Raw genomic sequence first — 7,340 nt, 5'->3', positions numbered from 1 at the left:
AGGAGGATGTGTTGTAGTCCAGTGTTTTTACTCTAAAACATAAGGAGGATGTGTTATAGTCCAGTGTTTTTACTCTAAAATAATGAGGACTTGTTGTAGTCCAGTGATTTTACTCTAAAACATTAGGAGGACGTGTTTTTTACTCTATTGAGGACGTGTTGTAGTCCAGTGTTTTTACTCTAAAACATGGACGTGTTGTAGTCCAGTGTTTTTACTCTAAAACATTAGGAGGATGTGTTGTAGTCCAGTGTTTTTACTCTAAAACATTAGGAGGATGTGTTGTAGTCCAGTGTTTTTACTCTAAAACATTAGGAGGATGTGTTGTAGTCCAGTGTTTTTACTCTAAAACATTAGGAGGACGTGTTGTAGTCCAGTGTTTTTACTCTAAAACATTAGGAGGACGTGTTGTAGTCCAGTGTTTTTACTCTAAAACATTAGGAGGATGTGTTGTAGTCCAGTGTTTTTACTCTAAAACATTAGGAGGACTGTGTTGTAGTCCAGTGTTTTTACTCTAAAACATTAGGAGGATGTGTTGTAGTCCAGTGTTTTTACTCTAAAACATTAGGAGGATGTGTTGTAGTCCAGTGTTTTTACTCTAAAACATTAGGAGGATGTGTTGTAGTCCAGTGTTTTTACTCTAAAACATTAGGAGGATGTGTTGTAGTCCAGTGTTTTTACTCTAAAACATTAGGAGGATGTGTTGTAGTCCAGTGTTTTTACTCTAAAACATTAGGAGGATGTGTTGTAGTCCAGTGTTTTTACTCTAAAACATTAGGAGGATGTGTTGTAGTCCAGTGTTTTTACTCTAAAACATTAGGAGGATGTGTTGTAGTCCAGTGTTTTTACTCTAAAACATTAGGAGGATGTGTTGTAGTCCAGTGTTTTTACTCTAAAACATTAGGAGGATGTGTTGTAGTCCAGTGTTTTTACTCTAAAACATTAGGAGGACGTGTTGTAGTCCAGTGTTTTTACTCTAAAACATTAGGAGGACGTGTTGTAGTCCAGTGTTTTTACTCTAAAACATTAGGAGGACGTGTTGTAGTCCAGTGTTTTTACTCTAAAACATTAGGAGGACGTGTTGTAGTCCAGTGTTTTTACTCTAAAACATTAGGAGGATGTGTTGTAGTCCAGTGTTTTTACTCTAAAACATTAGGAGGATGTGTTGTAGTCCAGTGTTTTTACTCTAAAACATTAGGAGGATGTGTTGTAGTCCAGTGTTTTTACTCTAAAACATTAGGAGGATGTGTTGTAGTCCAGTGTTTTTACTCTAAAACATTAGGAGGATGTGTTGTAGTCCAGTGTTTTTACTCTAAAACATTAGGAGGATGTGTTGTAGTCCAGTGTTTTTACTCTAAAACATTAGGAGGATGTGTTGTAGTCCAGTGTTTTTACTCTAAAACATTAGGAGGACGTGTTGTAGTCCAGTGTTTTTACTCTAAAACATTAGGAGGACGTGTTGTAGTCCAGTGTTTTTACTCTAAAACATTAGGAGGACGTGTTGTAGTCCAGTGTTTTTACTCTAAAACATTAGGAGGACGTGTTGTAGTCCAGTGTTTTTACTCTAAAACATTAGGAGGATGTGTTGTAGTCCAGTGTTTTTACTCTAAAACATTAGGAGGATGTGTTGTAGTCCAGTGTTTTTACTCTAAAACATTAGGAGGATGTGTTGTAGTCCAGTGTTTTTACTCTAAAACATTAGGAGGATGTGTTGTAGTCCAGTGTTTTTACTCTAAAACATTAGGAGGATGTGTTGTAGTCCAGTGTTTTTACTCTAAAACATTAGGAGGATGTGTTGTAGTCCAGTGTTTTTACTCTAAAACATTAGGAGGATGTGTTGTAGTCCAGTGTTTTTACTCTAAAACATTAGGAGGATGTGTTGTAGTCCAGTGTTTTTACTCTAAAACATTAGGAGGATGTGTTGTAGTCCAGTGTTTTTACTCTAAAACATTAGGAGGACGTGTTGTAGTCCAGTGTTTTTACTCTAAAACATTAGGAGGACGTGTTGTAGTCCAGTGTTTTTACTCTAAAACATTAGGAGGACGTGTTGTAGTCCAGTGTTTTTACTCTAAAACATTAGGAGGATGTGTTGTAGTCCAGTGTTTTTACTCTAAAACATTAGGAGGATGTGTTGTAGTCCAGTGTTTTTACTCTAAAACATTAGGAGGATGTGTTGTAGTCCAGTGTTTTTACTCTAAAACATTAGGAGGATGTGTTGTAGTCCAGTGTTTTTACTCTAAAACATTAGGAGGATGTGTTGTAGTCCAGTGTTTTTACTCTAAAACATTAGGAGGATGTGTTGTAGTCCAGTGTTTTTACTCTAAAACATTAGGAGGACGTGTTGTAGTCCAGTGTTTTTACTCTAAAACATTAGGAGGATGTGTTGTAGTCCAGTGTTTTTACTCTAAAACATTAGGAGGATGTGTTGTAGTCCAGTGTTTTTACTCTAAAACATTAGGAGGATGTGTTGTAGTCCAGTGTTTTTACTCTAAAACATTAGGAGGATGTGTTGTAGTCCAGTGTTTTTACTCTAAAACATTAGGAGGATGTGTTGTAGTCCAGTGTTTTTACTCTAAAACATTAGGAGGATGTGTTGTAGTCCAGTGTTTTTACTCTAAAACATTAGGAGGATGTGTTGTAGTCCAGTGTTTTTACTCTAAAACATTAGGAGGACGTGTTGTAGTCCAGTGTTTTTACTCTAAAACATTAGGAGGACGTGTTGTAGTCCAGTGTTTTTACTCTAAAACATTAGGAGGACGTGTTGTAGTCCAGTGTTTTTACTCTAAAACATTAGGAGGATGTGTTGTAGTCCAGTGTTTTTACTCTAAAACATTAGGAGGATGTGTTGTAGTCCAGTGTTTTTACTCTAAAACATTAGGAGGATGTGTTGTAGTCCAGTGTTTTTACTCTAAAACATTAGGAGGATGTGTTGTAGTCCAGTGTTTTTACTCTAAAACATTAGGAGGATGTGTTGTAGTCCAGTGTTTTTACTCTAAAACATTAGGAGGATGTGTTTGTAGTCCAGTGTTTTTACTCTAAAACATTAGGAGGACGTGTTGTAGTCCAGTGTTTTTACTCTAAAACATTAGGAGGACGTGTTGTAGTCCAGTGTTTTTACTCTAAAACATTAGGAGGATGTGTTGTAGTCCAGTGTTTTTACTCTAAAACATTAGGAGGATGTGTTGTAGTCCAGTGTTTTTACTCTAAAACATTAGGAGGATGTGTTGTAGTCCAGTGTTTTTACTCTAAAACATTAGGAGGACGTGTTGTAGTCCAGTGTTTTTACTCTAAAACATTAGGAGGACGTGTTGTAGTCCAGTGTTTTTACTCTAAGACATTAGGAGGACGTGTTGTAGTCCAGTGTTTTTACTCTAAGACATTAGGAGGATGTGTTGTAGTCCAGTGTTTTTACTCTAAAACATTAGGAGGATGTGTTGTAGTCCAGTGTTTTTACTCTAAAACATTAGGAGGATGTGTTGTAGTCCAGTGTTTTTACTCTAAAACATTAGGAGGATGTGTTGTAGTCCAGTGATTTTACTCTAAAACATTAGGAGGATGTGTTGTAGTCCAGTGTTTTTACTCTAAAACATTAGGAGAATGTGTTGTAGTCCAGTGTTTTTACTCTAAAACATTAGGAGGATGTGTTGTAGTCCAGTGATTTTACTCTAAAACATTAGGAGGATGTGTTGTAGTCCAGTGTTTTTACTCTAAAACATTAGGAGGACGTGTTGTAGTCCAGTGTTTTTACTCTAAAACATTAGGAGGATGTGTTGTAGTCCAGTGTTTTTACTCTAAAACATTAGGAGGATGTGTTGTAGTCCAGTGTTTTTACTCTAAAACATTAGGAGGATGTGTTGTAGTCCAGTGTTTTTACTCTAAAACATTAGGAGGACGTGTTGTAGTCCAGTGTTTTTACTCTAAAACATTAGGAGGACGTGTTGTAGTCCAGTGTTTTTACTCTAAGACATTAGGAGGACGTGTTGTAGTCCAGTGTTTTTACTCTAAGACATTAGGAGGACGTGTTGTAGTCCAGTGTTTTTACTCTAAAACATTAGGAGGATGTGTTGTAGTCCAGTGTTTTTACTCTAAAACATTAGGAGGATGTGTTGTAGTCCAGTGTTTTTACTCTAAAACATTAGGAGGATGTGTTGTAGTCCAGTGTTTTTACTCTAAAACATTAGGAGGATGTGTTGTAGTCCAGTGTTTTTACTCTAAAACATTAGGAGGATGTGTTGTAGTCCAGTGTTTTTACTCTAAAACATAAGGAGGATGTGTTGTAGTCCAGTGTTTTTACTCTAAAACATTAGGAGGATGTGTTGTAGTCCAGTGTTTTTACTCTAAAACATTAGGAGGATGTGTTGTAGTCCAGTGTTTTTACTCTAAAACATTAGGAGGACGTGTTGTAGTCCAGTGTTTTTACTCTAAAACATTAGGAGGACGTGTTGTAGTCCAGTGTTTTTACTCTAAAACATTAGGAGGACGTGTTGTAGTCCAGTGTTTTTACTCTAAAACATTAGGAGGATGTGTTATAGTCCAGTGTTTTTACTCTAAAACATAATGAGGACGTGTTGTAGTCCAGTGTTTTTACTCTAAAACATTAGGAGGATGTGTTGTAGTCCAGTGTTTTTACTCTAAAACATTAGGAGGATGTGTTGTAGTCCAGTGTTTTTACTCTAAAACATTAGGAGGACGTGTTGTAGTCCAGTGTTTTTACTCTAAAACATTAGGAGGATGTGTTGTAGTCCAGTGTTTTTACTCTAAAACATTAGGAGGATGTGTTGTAGTCCAGTGTTTTTACTCTAAAACATTAGGAGGATGTGTTGTAGTCCAGTGTTTTTACTCTAAAACATTAGGAGGATGTGTTGTAGTCCAGTGTTTTTACTCTAAAACATTAGGAGGACGTGTTGTAGTCCAGTGTTTTTACTCTAAAACATTAGGAGGACGTGTTGTAGTCCAGTGTTTTTACTCTAAAACATTAGGAGGACGTGTTGTAGTCCAGTGTTTTTACTCTAAAACATTAGGAGGATGTGTTGTAGTCCAGTGTTTTTACTCTAAAACATTAGGAGGACGTGTTGTAGTCCAGTGTTTTTACTCTAAAACATTAGGAGGACGTGTTGTAGTCCAGTGTTTTTACTCTAAAACATTAGGAGGACGTGTTGTAGTCCAGTGTTTTTACTCTAAAACATTAGGAGGATGTGTTGTAGTCCAGTGTTTTTACTCTAAAACATTAGGAGGACGTGTTGTAGTCCAGTGTTTTTACTCTAAAACATTAGGAGGATGTGTTGTAGTCCAGTGATTTTACTCTAAAACATTAGGAGGACGTGTTGTAGTCCAGTGTTTTTACTCTAAAACATTAGGAGGACGTGTTGTAGTCCAGTGTTTTTACTCTAAAACATTAGGAGGATGTGTTGTAGTCCAGTGTTTTTACTCTAAAACATTAGGAGGATGTGTTGTAGTCCAGTGTTTTTACTCTAAAACATTAGGAGGATGTGTTGTAGTCCAGTGTTTTTACTCTAAAACATTAGGAGGATGTGTTGTAGTCCAGTGTTTTTACTCTAAAACATTAGGAGGATGTGTTGTAGTCCAGTGATTTTACTCTAAAACATTAGGAGGATGTGTTGTAGTCCAGTGTTTTTACTCTAAAACATTAGGAGGACGTGTTGTAGTCCAGTGTTTTTACTCTAAAACATTAGGAGGATGTGTTGTAGTCCAGTGTTTTTACTCTAAAACATTAGGAGGATGTGTTGTAGTCCAGTGTTTTTACTCTAAAACATTAGGAGGATGTGTTGTAGTCCAGTGTTTTTACTCTAAAACATTAGGAGGATGTGTTGTAGTCCAGTGTTTTTACTCTAAAACATTAGGAGGACGTGTTGTAGTCCAGTGTTTTTACTCTAAAACATTAGGAGGATGTGTTGTAGTCCAGTGTTTTTACTCTAAAACATTAGGAGGATGTGTTGTAGTCCAGTGTTTTTACTCTAAAACATTAGGAGGATGTGTTGTAGTCCAGTGTTTTTACTCTAAAACATTAGGAGGATGTGTTGTAGTCCAGTGTTTTTACTCTAAAACATTAGGAGGATGTGTTGTAGTCCAGTGTTTTTACTCTAAAACATTAGGAGGATGTGTTGTAGTCCAGTGATTTTACTCTAAAACATTAGGAGGATGTGTTGTAGTCCAGTGTTTTTACTCTAAAACATTAGGAGGATGTGTTGTAGTCCAGTGTTTTTACTCTAAAACATTAGGAGGATGTGTTGTAGTCCAGTGTTTTTACTCTAAAACATTAGGAGGATGTGTTGTAGTCCAGTGTTTTTACTCTAAAACATTAGGAGGATGTGTTGTAGTCCAGTGTTTTTACTCTAAAACATAAGGAGGATGTGTTATAGTCCAGTGTTTTTACTCTAAAACATAATGAGGACTTGTTGTAGTCCAGTGATTTTACTCTAAAACATTAGGAGGACGTGTTGTAGTCCAGTGTTTTTACTCTAAAACATTAGGAGGACGTGTTGTAGTCCAGTGTTTTTACTCTAAAACATTAGGAGGACGTGTTGTAGTCCAGTGTTTTTACTCTAAAACATTAGGAGGATGTGTTGTAGTCCAGTTTTTTTACTCTAAAACATTAGGAGGACGTGTTGTAGTCCAGTGTTTTTACTCTAAAACATTAGGAGGATGTGTTGTAGTCCAGTGTTTTTACTCTAAAACATTAGGAGGATGTGTTGTAGTCCAGTGTTTTTACTCTAAAACATTAGGAGGATGTGTTGTAGTCCAGTGTTTTTACTCTAAAACATTAGGAGGATGTGTTGTAGTCCAGTGTTTTTACTCTAAAACATTAGGAGGATGTGTTGTAGTCCAGTGTTTTTACTCTAAAACATAAGGAGGATGTGTTGTAGTCCAGTGTTTTTACTCTAAAACATTAGGAGGATGTGTTGTAGTCCAGTGTTTTTACTCTAAAACATTAGGAGGATGTGTTGTAGTCCAGTGTTTTTACTCTAAAACATTAGGAGGACGTGTTGTAGTCCAGTGTTTTTACTCTAAAACATTAGGAGGACGTGTTGTAGTCCAGTGTTTTTACTCTAAAACATTAGGAGGACGTGTTGTAGTCCAGTGTTTTTACTCTAAAACATTAGGAGGATGTGTTATAGTCCAGTGTTTTTACTCTAAAACATAATGAGGACGTGTTGTAGTCCAGTGTTTTTACTCTAAAACATTAGGAGGACGTGTTGTAGTCCAGTGTTTTTACTCTAAAACATTAGGAGGATGTGTTGTAGTCCAGTGTTTTTACTCTAAAACATTAGGAGGATGTGTTGTAGTCCAGTGTTTTTACTCTAAAACATTAGGAGGACGTGTTG

Source organism: Callionymus lyra, chromosome 15 (assembly GCF_982586985.1).
Source record: "Callionymus lyra chromosome 15, fCalLyr1.hap1.1, whole genome shotgun sequence".
In the NCBI taxonomy this organism is placed as follows: domain Eukaryota; kingdom Metazoa; phylum Chordata; class Actinopteri; order Syngnathiformes; family Callionymidae; genus Callionymus; species Callionymus lyra.
Note: the sequence above shows the minus strand (reverse complement) of the source record.